Below are 12528 nucleotides of genomic sequence, written 5' to 3' on the forward strand. Positions count from 1 at the left end.
TCTCAAGTCTCAGTTATCTTCACAACAGAGAAAGGAAACAGACAAAGCTCATAGTGATACAGAAAATACAAATATTTATTGCATGATGCAAAAATACCTCACTTAAAAGCAGAATATCGAAATGGATGTTGGACCGTAATGTGAGTGCGTTTAGGTGTGTTTAAGATAGAAAGAGAAACAATATTATCTTTACCTCTTAAGCCCCAGGGGGGTTTCTGAGCTTCCTGCTCGAAAATGTAATGCCCAAATTTTATTGATTATTTCTCTGCAATTACAAACTCTGTCCTTACAATCTTGGTATCAAAATAAAGCTAACACTTGGGAAATTTCATCAGAGGTGTAAATATTGAAGCAGATATTACTGTGTCAAAGTTACTGAGACTGGAACACAGAAAAAGTAAGTAGATTTTATCCTCGCCTAATTCTTTTTATTTTTTTTTTTATTTTAGCAGATAACCCTTTTAAAAATATGCCTCAGATCACATTTGGTTCCAGAAATTCAGTAACCAACATATAAACATCATCTGTGCAAAGATTTATGTTTCTAAAGTGAAACAGTGAAAAATTACAGCCCTGTCAATACATGAATATCCAGACGTACAAAAATGTCCAATTTTGGCACACAATTGGACACCATGCCAGTTGATTTTTTTAGGTATTAAAGAGCAGATTAATAATACATTTTATTAACAGGCCTAAAAATGCTTTTTTTAAAAATAGATTTTTGAAGAATTAACCACACATTTACATTGTAATGGCCCTTTTCTGCAGTGCGCATGAAGCGTTTAATTGGTCTCTGGCCCTTTAAACTCCGAGGGCCTGTAACTTTGGTGTCTTTTGGTCAATTTGCATGATTGACACCTCTTTTTAATCGTTTGAGCCAATAGATTCACAGTAATGATGTCACGTTCACGTCACTTCAACCAATCAGACGTTGTAATGCCAAAACCCACGTTTTTACCAAATTTACTGCATGTGGCGTCTGTCCAGTCACGTAGGTGGGTCTAAAATGGAGGTTGTTGACGGAAAACAGCTCTGATGTGGCTAGGTAGGCATGGTAACTACTGGTAATCACGTGGCTACCGGCTACCGGCGAAAATAATGGAGGAACTCGGGACGGTAAGCCAATTTCTGTCCTAGCGCATTTGCGCCGCTGTTTGTTTTTGTGGTCTTCTTTTGCAGCTCATTCAGTGAATTTTGGTCTGATCGTGGTGAAACTTGGTGTGTGGAGTCAGTGATAGCCCTGGAAGCTAACCAGCCTATCTTTAGCCGGTTACATGAAGTCTGAAGAATTTCTGGTTGGGTTTTGTTTGTTTAGCGGACTTCTGTGCATTTACATAACTGCTCGTTTAATCACAGCTTGTTTTCGGTGTGTTTGGTAGTTGTAGAAATGGTTTATATGACATTTTAGCTGAGATTCTGAGGTTTCTGTGGATTCCGCACATGTCTATATTTATTAAATATAATAAATACTAATAAAAAGCATGTAAACATAAGTTTAACTAATATGTGGATAAATGGTATAGAGGCAGGACTTTGTCCTTTAGAGTGTGTTTGTTAGATCCACTGAGCAACCACTCATTGGCTGGTCTGACCTTCCCCCAACCTGTGTGCGCTGCTTGGACACCTGTGTGTGCCTTCGTGTACCAGTCAGATACGCCAGAGACAGAGACGGTGAAAGATCCATTACCCGTGCGGTGAAGAAGCTAACTGGAAAGTAAAAGTCCTTCTTCGCTGAAAATAATGAGAGTGATAGTGTGTTCCGAAGGCCGTGAGCCAACGTGAGCACTGTGAAGCCCCGTGTAGCATTTGTTGCTTTACATGGTCAGGTTTTTTTTCTTTGCTTACTTCGATTGGATTGGTTTTGAGGACCTGAGAAGAATCGAGGATCCCTTTTCCAGTACTGGATGGCGAGCCCAGCCCAAAGAGCCGGATGAACTGGTAGATTGTAACCCGACTGGTTACAAACACACTGAGTGACTACTGAACATTGAGAGACTGCAACTGACTTTTAAAAAAGGACACAAAAGACAATATATCCTTGGGTCGACTATTTGTGGGGTGTCACGGCCTGGGGGATCAGCAAGGGGCTGATCATTATGCTCCTATCTCTCGGTCTCTCTTTCTCTCTCTTTGTTTCTCTCTCTCTCTCCTGTTTTGCTGGGGTGGAACTCATGGTGGGTTCACGCTCTCGGCCCACGCCTCCCTGCATTGGAAACACCTGGACCTCATCAAGACCAGCTGGTTCTTAAGAGGTAAGAGGTCTGTTGTTCAGCGGTGGATCGTTGTTAAACTCTTGTCAGGTTTCTCGTGCCTGCGTGCTAGATATTAACGTGTGTATCTTTGTACCTAGATTTCCCGGACCCATCCCTGTGTTTCCTCGAGCGGTGTGTGGAAGGAGCAACTGGTCACTAGTAGAGAGAGAGGTCGGAGTGGAGCGTGTGTGTGATTCCCCTTTTCCCCGGATCCCTGGAGCCCTGCCCCCTCACGTCTTGTACAGTATATACCACTACCCCAGCCTGTAAATACACTCGGTGAAGAAACTGTAAATAAACTTTTATTGTTAACTTGCAAATCAGGAGTCCTGCGTGTGGATCCCCAATGGCAACCTGCGACATGGGGTTTATTTTATTCAATTTTGTTTCCACGAAGTGCACTCTACTTTTGTTAAATGTGCACAACCTGCTAAACGTTGATAACTGTTAATAAATGCAATTTTGTTTGTTTTTTTACACCTACTGTGTAGAAGTCCTCTGTTGTCAGACACCCTTGGCTCCTACGAATCTAGAACCTCTCCGATCTGGCCCATATTTCCCCTCTGTCCTCATACTGCGGTTAAAGGTAACTATACTGCCTGTACTACATGCAAAAAAGGCTAGAAGTAGCACTAACAGGTCTTACATGCCCACTAGTATTGCACCACCAGTGCTACATAGGGGCGATCGTGGCTCAAGAGTTGGGAGTTCGCCTTGTAATCGGAAGGTTGCCGGTTCGAGCTCCGGCTTGGACAGTCTTGGTCGTTGTGTCCTTGGGCAAGACACTTCACCCGTTGCCTACTGGTGGTGGTCAGAGGGCCCGGTGGCGCCAGTGTCCAGCAGCCTCGCCTCTGTCAGTGCACCCCAGGGTGGCTGTGGCTACAATGTAGCTTGCCATCACCAGTGTGTGAATGTGTGTGTGAATGGGTGGATGACTGGATATGTAAAGCGCTTTGGGATCCTTAGGGACTAGTAAAGCGCTATATAAATACAGGCCATTTACATAGAATAAAAAGTGGCGAGCCAGCCAGGAGCCTAGAGTGTTGTGTGACAACATTGGAATCCTTTTTGCCCTTTGATCAGACAACTCGCATACTGTGAAAATGGATTTTGACAACAAGTATGCCATTAAAGTACCAAATGCCATAATTTTTAGCGGTGTTGCAGATAGAGAGATAGACAAAGAGGTATTTGAGTTTCTAGAGCAACATGGTACTATTCGTAGAGTACTCGCTGTCGATGATGACTCTTCTGCATTCCACAAAAGTCAGATTGTAGAGTTTGAGTCCAGTGCAGCTGTTGAAATATTAGCACCTAAGCTGCCTTACCTCTTACAGTCCACTGAGAATCCAAATGTCAGTTACCGCATTCGAGCCTTAACTGACGTCTATACCAAGACCGTAGGGGGCAGTGTTACTGAAGCTTATATTAGCAACCTGAAAGGTTTAGCCAAGTTAACTGGGAAGGATTTCGAGGAAGTGTTGCGGGAGGCCATGTCCACAATAGGGAAGACCATTAAAGCTGCTGAGACAGCTGAAATAAACCCTGAAAATGACACTGCTGATCAGACTTGCCCTGTGGTAGGATCCACACAACTTGGAATCTCACCTTCAGTTTTAACTGAACTGGCTCACCCTCCTGAACTCATTCAGGGCACATTCCAACGCCCCATAAGACCAAACTTGACACCTCAAATATTGAGTCCAACTGACCTCGGCCCACCAGAGGTTCAGAAAATAGTAGTCGAGCATGTTGTCAAGAGTGTTGAAAAGGCATCACATGCTCACTCTATATTAAGACTCAGAGCTTTATCTGGCAAGATGCCCAGAACTTACAGTGAAGCTGACTATGAAACATGGCGTTCTCATGTTCTAAGGGTTGGCTCCCGACAGCCCTAAACAAAAAAGCACAACAAACCCGAGCACCAGACCAGGGCGGGCAGAGGGGGTCCAGGAAGGAGGGTCCAAAACAAAAAAAACAAGGAGCACAAGAGTCCGGATTAAACCAAAAACAGGACAACACAAAACAAGACTAGTCATGAGGCCACAGTAAAGTCTGGGGGTCGACCCGGAGGCCGACAACACAAGAGCCAAGACAGATCAGGGGGCCGAGCGTGCACACGGCAACGGCGGTGACGGGCAAACAGCTCCAGGGGCAGAGCGTGCACACGGCAACGGCGGCGACGGGCAAACAATTCTGGAGGCCGACCACTTGGAAGGCAGTGGCGGCCACTGAGCAGGTCTGGAGGTCGGCCGCGATGCCGGCCGCGACGGGCAAACAGTTCTGGAGGCCGACCACTTGGAAGGCAGTGGCGGCCACTGAGCAGGTCCGGAGGTCGGCCGCGATGGCGGCGGCGACAAACCCTTTCCGGAGGCGGTCCCCGAAGGCCATGACGCCACCTTAGAGGCCCGGAAAACGGCCGGCAGAGGCGAGGCGGAACGGGTCGAGCTGGCTCTGACGGTGGCGTGGCAACCGCAGGACCAGGCGAGGCAGGACCAGGCGTGGATGAAGACACGGAGGCAGGACCAGGCGTGGATGAAGACACGGAGGCTGGACCAGGCGTGGATGAAGACACGGAGGCTGGACCAGGCGTGGATGAAGTCACGGAGGCTGGACCAGGCGTGGATGAAGACAGCGGGACGGCTGCGGAACCTGACGGCAGCGGGACGGCCGCGGAACCTGACGGCAGCGACGCTGCAGGCGGTAGGGCTGCTCAATTAATCGAATTTTAATCACGATTACGATCTGGGCTTTCAACGATCATTAAAAATGACTGAGCCGATTATTAGCCCCTCCCTCATTTATCCGCGACACCTTAAAGGCCAGTCCGTGAAAATATTGTCGGGCATAAACCGGTCCGTGGCGCAAAAAAGGGTGGAGACCGCTGATTAAGAGGACCCGAGGGAAGCTCAGAAAGCTAAGCAGAAGTTATTTGAAGAGGAGAGTGACTGCTGTTGGTTGAAAAGAGAGGTAAAAAAACTTCAGTGGTGTTGCACACTATTTTATATTATTTTTTAAAGTCATTATTCAATACGTTGTTATTGTTAACCCTTTAAAGACGGTCAGAGCTGCACACTCCATTTTGTGTAACTATTTTTAAATCCCTGTAGAACCTGAACCGCGTAAGCTAGCGCAATAATTTGTTTTGCATATGAAACTGGAGGAGTTGTACTTACATCTTATGCCATCAGCTTGTCCTCAGTCACGGTTTCCTTCCACATAAAGCTTTGCAAAAATTGTATAAAAAGCGCTTGCAGGAACAAAAACATAATATTCCAGAAACACGCTTTGCCGATCCGATCAGCTGTTTATAATACTTCCCACAGTGAAACAGAAGTCAGCGCGAACTATCGCATGACCGCCATTTCCTGGCCGAAACCGGAAGTGACGTCATTTTCGCGGAAATGTAGTTTTTTATTTGTAGGCCTTAAAAACCTATACTGGTCATGTTTGACTTTTCTGAATAGTTTCTGGGATGCTTAGAACTCGAATTGCACTGCTGGAAATAGTTTATTTTGATGCACCTGCTGTTTTCTTTGCAAATTTGCATCATAGGATTGTTTTTTTGTTTTTCCTGCAGTATATAAAAATTGGTGTATCTCCAAAATAAAACTATGAAGACACTCAAAATAAATTTCCTGTTGTTGTAAACTATTTTTTGCAACTTTTTTGTATTTAAAGTTTTGAGGGATAAACCTCTTAAATTTCTCCAAGTAGAAATATATGTAAAAAAACAAAAACGATTTTCAATTTTTTTGTAGTTTATTGCACTTTTTTGCAATTTATGTAGTTACTATGGACTTAATGCATACATATTATTAAAATATGGGCTATAACAGTTGTATAGCAACTTGAAATGCTCCCACAAATGGCACTACAACATGTAAAAAAATTATATAAGCTCTGGCGGACTTGGTTCTATAGTAGGTCTTAAAGGGTTAAATAAATATCGTCAAATAATCGTGATCTCAATTTCAGTGAAAATAATCGTGATTATCATTTTTGCCATAATCGAGCAGCCCTAGCAGGCGGTGATGCGAATGGTGATGATGTAGAAGTCGGGGGGGATGATTCAGCAGATGACGGCTGAACAGACTTCCCCGGACCGTCAGCAGATGTGAGGATGTGCTGGGCAGGCTCCTCGGACCCTCCAGCAGACGTGACTGGAAGCTGGACGGGCGGCTCGGGCCCTCCAGCAGACGTGAGTGGAAGCTGGATGGGCGGCTCGGGCCCTCCAGCAGACGTGACTGGAAGCTGGACGGGCGGCTCGGGCCCTCCAGCAGACGTGGCAGGAGGCTGGACGGGCGGCTCGGGCCCCCAGCAGACGAAACTTGAGGCTTGCTGGGTTCTCCCGAACCCCCAGCAGACGAAACTCGAGGCTGGCTGGGTTCTCCCAAACCCCCCAGCAGACGAAACTCGAGGCTGGCTGGGTTCTCCCAAACCCCCAGCTGACGAAACATGAGGCTGGCTGGGTTCTCACGAACCCCCAGCAGACGAAACCTTAGGCTGGACTGGCTCCTCAGGCCCTCCAGCTGGAGCAGAAGCAGGACCAGAGGCAATAGGGACCCCTGACTGAGGGTGAAGATGAGTGACTGACTTAGCAGATGACAAAGCTAAGGATTCCTCCACTAACTGCGCTACTGACTGGGCTATGGACTGTAACAATGTTTGGAGAAGGTCTGATTGTGGTAGAGCCTGAGCTATGGGTAGCCGGGGTGAAGACTGAACTACGGGTGACTGAATTTGAGATGAAAGCGGTGGAGTAGGTGACAGGGCTACAGGTGGATGCTGAGCAGGGGACACTGGACACTGAGCTACATGCGGCTGCTGAGCAGGAAACACTGGACACTGAGCTACAGGCGGCTGCTGAGCAGCAAACACTGGACACTGAGCTAAAGGTGGCTGCTGATCAGCTAACTGAGCTGAAGGTGGCTTGGAGAAATTCTGCTGTGGCTGCTCCTGCTGTGGTGTGAAAATGACAACTGCTCCAGTCCGTACCACAGGAGAGAATGGAAGTGTGGTTGGATGATGATGGTGAGGGCTGCATTTCTTCTTTAACGGTGGATCGAACGACTTGGCAATGAACCTTGGCAAAACATACTGCTGACGTCGAGAGCACCAAGTGGCGAGGGCCTCCAGGAGAGCAGCTGAATCCTCCTTCCCTGGGCCGCCCATGCCAAACAGTTCAAAACAAAAACTGGCTCTCAGAGCTGTTACTATCGTTTTTAATCCGTTAATGTCCAGAAAGGTTATGGCGAAGGTAGGGGATGACAAGAAGTTGTCTAGAAACACTACCTCTAGAAGCCTCTTGTAGTTATCCACAGCGTGAATTATGCGCCAGCAATAATCCCACAGCTGTGCGAGGTACTTTCCCTCTGAGGCAAAAGGTGAGTCCGCTGGATCCATCTTATGGTCGCGTCGTTCTGTCAGGGCTCTGTGTGCGGGCAGGCGGAGAGGAGGATCCAAGCGCAGGACTCGAACACAGAATTATAAATCAGAACCTCAGCTTTTATTGTTGACATGAAAACCAAACGTCAAGTGACATGAATACAGAAACCAAAGAAACAGTGACCATGAAGTGACCATGGAATATGGAAAACCGAAACACACAGGCATAATCTGAGGGTACGACGCGACACTGAGCACAGGAAAACACAGGGCTAATATACACAGGGTGGTAATCAGCGAATGGGCAACAGGAGGGAGACACAGCTGGGAGAGATCAGGGTTAACGAGACGGGGGGAACAGAGCTGCACACACTAACATAAGACAAAGACTTTCACAATAAAACAGGAAACATGAATTACTAAACAAGCATGCAGACTTTACATTGAGAGACAGACAGAGAATGACACATGGAACCTGAACTAAACTAAACGTGAGATATAACTGAGAACAAATCCTTAAGCACGAATAAACAGAAACAAGAAATAATCATCATCATCACTATGAGAATAAGAAAACAATCCATGAAGCAGAATTAAACCGAAATATAATAAACTCAAAATACTGGGTCCAACGGACCCAGAACCGTGACACCAATGCCACCTCCAAGGCTTACCGCCTCTCTGATCTGGACATCGGGTCAGTTGGAGGCGCAGTTGAAAGATTGCAGCGGTCCCAGATCAGATGTACACACTGGGACTCTTTCCCATGTTGCTGTCTGTGTTTATTGTGCTATGGTGTGTTGATATCTGTGCATTCCTGTATTATCCTTTTATGTTACACATTTCAATGTTTTTTTTCCTCGCTACCTGGCCTGACCTGTCTCCCCAATGTGATGTTTGTGTATTGTATGTACGGTCGGCAAGGTCTGTCATCTCGTTTGTGGGCAAAAGACCTGCAACTGACAAATAAAGGCCATTTCATCTCATCATCTCATCACCTGGCCTGTGCCCCGTGATGTTAAACAGCTCCGCTCATTCTTAGGCTTTTCAGAGTACTACAGGCGGTTCATTAAGAACTATTCGAGCATTTTTAAGCCCCTCACTAACATAACATCAGGCTACCCTCCTTTGCGCAAAAGCACAAAGCCTAAAGCTAAGTCTGTCCAGTACCATGACCCCAAGACACCTTTCGGTGAGCGATGGACTCCCTCTTGTGATCTTGCTTTCAAAACCGTCATTGAAAAGTTCAGTACTGCACCTGCATTGGGTTTTGCTGACCTTAAACTGCTATATACGCTCCATACTGACACCAGCACTACAGGGCTTGGTGCCGCACTCTATTAAGAGCAAAATGGCCAGACCAGGGTAATAGTTTATGGAAGCGGTGGGTTGTCTAGGAGTGAATCTTGTTATTCTGCCCATAAGTTTTTATGGGCAGAGTTTTTAGCCTTGAAATGGGCAGTGACGGAAAAGTTTGCTACAGTGCTACACTTGTCTAACTAAAGCTAGCTGACTACAAACAAAAGGAAAACTGAACTTGAGGAACAAAGTAAAGAATTTCCAAACTCTTAAACATTTCAGAGACATTACCATGCACTGCTTTATTAACAGAGAGGAATACTAATACTATTAATATGAGGAATACTCTATGGTGTTCATGCTTGATTTTTAAGCATATTCACTGATGATTTGTGATAACAATATTGATGTTTTATTTTGAATGAAGGTGCTTCATATTCCACTTAAAGTACGCTGTGACTCCGGATGCTCAGTGTGTCTCTCCCATCCTACAAACTCACACTGGTCCTCAGTATTTTGTTAACCTTAAGGGTGTGCATCTTGTTGTGAATCTGTTCTATATCATGTTGTGCTTTGTTTCCTTTTTCTGTTAGATAGCTGAGGATTGTTTGGTCCTGCTGACCTTTCAGTTTGATTTGTTGAAGCTTTGTGAGGTATAGCTTGTCTCTCATTTTAAATGTGGTTAAACAAAATAGTTAGTCAGCTATTAGTAACTGACTGAATTTAACATGAAGTACAATATGAAATAAGCATTTATAAAAACCTTTATGAACACACAAAAGTAGTTCATTTTGTAATCTTTATGTGTATCAATGTTCATCTGAATACTTGCCTACTATTGTTCTGATACCTATTTCCTATACCACAAACCATTAACCTTTGCTTCTAAAAAACGTGTTTGGTGCAATAATACTATTAAGAAATTGTAACTTCATCATTTATAAATGATGAATGAACTATTAACTGAGACCTTACTATTGTATACTAAAGTGTTAACCTCTTTATTTCCCAAGTGGTCACCACAATCGATGCATTGGCAATGGCCAATTGGCCTGGCAATATTGCAAAAGCCAATAAAGCTGGCCAGAGGATCACATTGGTTTCAATATATAACATTCAAGCTGTAACACTAGCATACCAGAACCAGGAGCTACCTTGCTTTTTACATTATGGTATGGGACGTCACACTATTCACAATGAAAGGGCCAAAGTTTTTAAAGTGAGGGGCTCACATGCACAACATCCAGGTGCTGGGATAGCTTTCAACACAAGCAAAAGCCACGTGACATTTGTCTCAGCTGCAAAGGTTTTGTAAATAGATGCTAGATTTGGAATTGATTTCAAGTGTTGAGCCTGGATTTGGCAGCTGGGAGTTTTAGGACCCTGTTACCCTGTTTCACAAATCTAAGTGTAATATTACTTAGCTTAACCTAAATGCAGGTATAACTATTGTTGATGAAAGAAATTGTTCTTACTTTGATATAACTTTGGTAAATAAGTGGTAATAACTTATCTCCCTATCATTCCCTTCTTGTTTTCACCATAATATCCGACTATCACATTATTGATGAGCTCTGATAGAAAGTGCTACCAAATATTCTCTAGTGCCCACAGCAGAGCAAAGTTTTCATCAGTGTATTTTAGTAAATATTAAGCTACTCCACTAGGTTCCTCCGGGAAATTCAGTTCAACCCACCAGTCTCACTGTCTGTGTGGGTTGTGATTTTTTGCAGTCTGCTGATCAGTCTGCTGATGTGCTTAAGCACAGTAGTATTAGCAGTAGTATATTAGTTGTCATACCTGCTTAGCAGCAGCATTTTCACACTGCCACCATAAACATATTGGCTTAGTGATGATCACAGTATGTTGATTTACTGTCTCAGCTGTCAGCAGTTGCAGAACCATTAAAATCAGATAAGAAACCGTATTTATTGATGATGAGATCTAACATGATAAATTGTCTCATAATCAAGTGGAAGCCAGCTCTACTACATTCGAGCCGAGATGGTTCACAAATCGTTGAGGGTTATTTTGGAAAGGAGGAGCATTCGGTCATTACAGGGTTGCACACCAAGCTCTTGTGACGGAGTTGAGATTGACTGAAACTAGTCTCTGCAGTCTGGGCATGTGCAACGTGAATGGGGAACTGTCACTTGGACAACAGCCTGTTAGGAGGCCCGCCACTCTGATATCTGAAATATCAAAAAAACAACTAAAAACACATCTTTTTAGAATTGCATTTTGTTAACTTTTGTCTGTTTTTGTTTTATACCTTGTGAAGCACTTTGTGATCTTTTATCTAGAAATGTGCTATATAAATAAAAATTTACTTACTTACTTACTTACTTACTTATACACAGTACTGATCCACACATACAGTTCTTACACACACACTGGACTTTCTGGACTTTGGTTTTGCACAACACTGGTCACTATATTCTTCATTTCCGGTTAATACTTGTACAGCTGCTGTTATTGTGTATATATTTATTTATATTTAGATTTCTTCATACATTCTTATATAGTTCTATATTGTGTATTTTGTTGTACAGTTATTTTATTTTCAACTTTAATTTATATATTTATCTTTATCTTATTCTTCCCAGTTAAATTTACCCTTCATTCTAATTTGTGTTGTACAGTTATTTCATTTTTAACCTTAATTTATATTTTATTCCTTCCTAGTTAAATTTACCCTTTTTAATTTTTCATATTTATTTCCTATCTTATTCATAGCCTTTTCCTTTTTTGTTTTCTTTAGGTCACGAGCAGTTGTCCAAGCATTTCACTACATATCGTACTGTGTATGACTGTGTACGTGACAAATAAAAATTTGAATTTGAATTTGAATTTGAACATTGCAGTTGTTGGCACCTTAGCTGTCTTTCTAAGAACAACATATTTTCCCATTTTCATATTTCACAAAATAACACTCTTTTAACCTTTTGTGCTTGAATTTCATTCATCAGGACTCCAAAAAGTCATCCAAACAACTCATTGCCATCTCTCACTAAATGTGGATAACACATCTGCAGTAATGCCTACAATGTGTGAATGAGTCTTTTTTTTTTGCCATTTTTAACCAGCATAACTCAAATGTTGTACGATGAGAACACAATTAGCATGCTGGTCCAGAAACTGTGACCCTTGCCAGCGTACACAGTGGCTCTTCAGATTTACTGACAAGGCATTAATTTGATATTTGGCATTTTTCAAGGGCCAAAGTGTTGGCAGCTTATCTAGAACTGACGCGCAACACAGACACATGCAAACACCACCGCCGCCAACCTGACAGCAGAATGGGCATGTGTTGTACAACAAGGACTCACAATGTATGCGGCACAGAGATGGATGCATGAGGCACGGATGGCTGTCAGTGTCTGGCCACATACATATGAATGGACATTTGGGGAAGGAAACGTGGGGACATTCAATGTGGAAATACAACACCCAGGACCATCTGGATCATGATGGTAGATGTGAAAGTATGGTCAAATATTTGTAGATGAACAAGAACACACAAACAAACATTCTCACATCACCAGGGAAGCAAAATGCTCCATTTAAATTCATCAAAAATAGCAGA

General features: G+C 43.6%; 1 protein-coding gene across 6 annotated transcripts in view; it reads right to left on the reverse strand.

Moving 5' to 3' along the window:
• Positions 1-12528, reverse strand: part of LOC147329784 (calcium-dependent secretion activator 1-like) — a 352004-nt gene that overhangs the window by 40137 nt on the left and 299339 nt on the right. The window lies entirely within an intron of this gene.

The sequence above is a fragment of the Aulonocara sp. 'chitande type north' Nkhata Bay genome, linkage group LG5 (genome assembly GCF_057382095.1).
Source record: "Aulonocara sp. 'chitande type north' Nkhata Bay isolate Kocher_YH1m ecotype deep benthic linkage group LG5, A_spYH_male_GT1.1, whole genome shotgun sequence".
Lineage (NCBI taxonomy): Eukaryota > Metazoa > Chordata > Actinopteri > Cichliformes > Cichlidae > Aulonocara > Aulonocara sp. 'chitande type north' Nkhata Bay.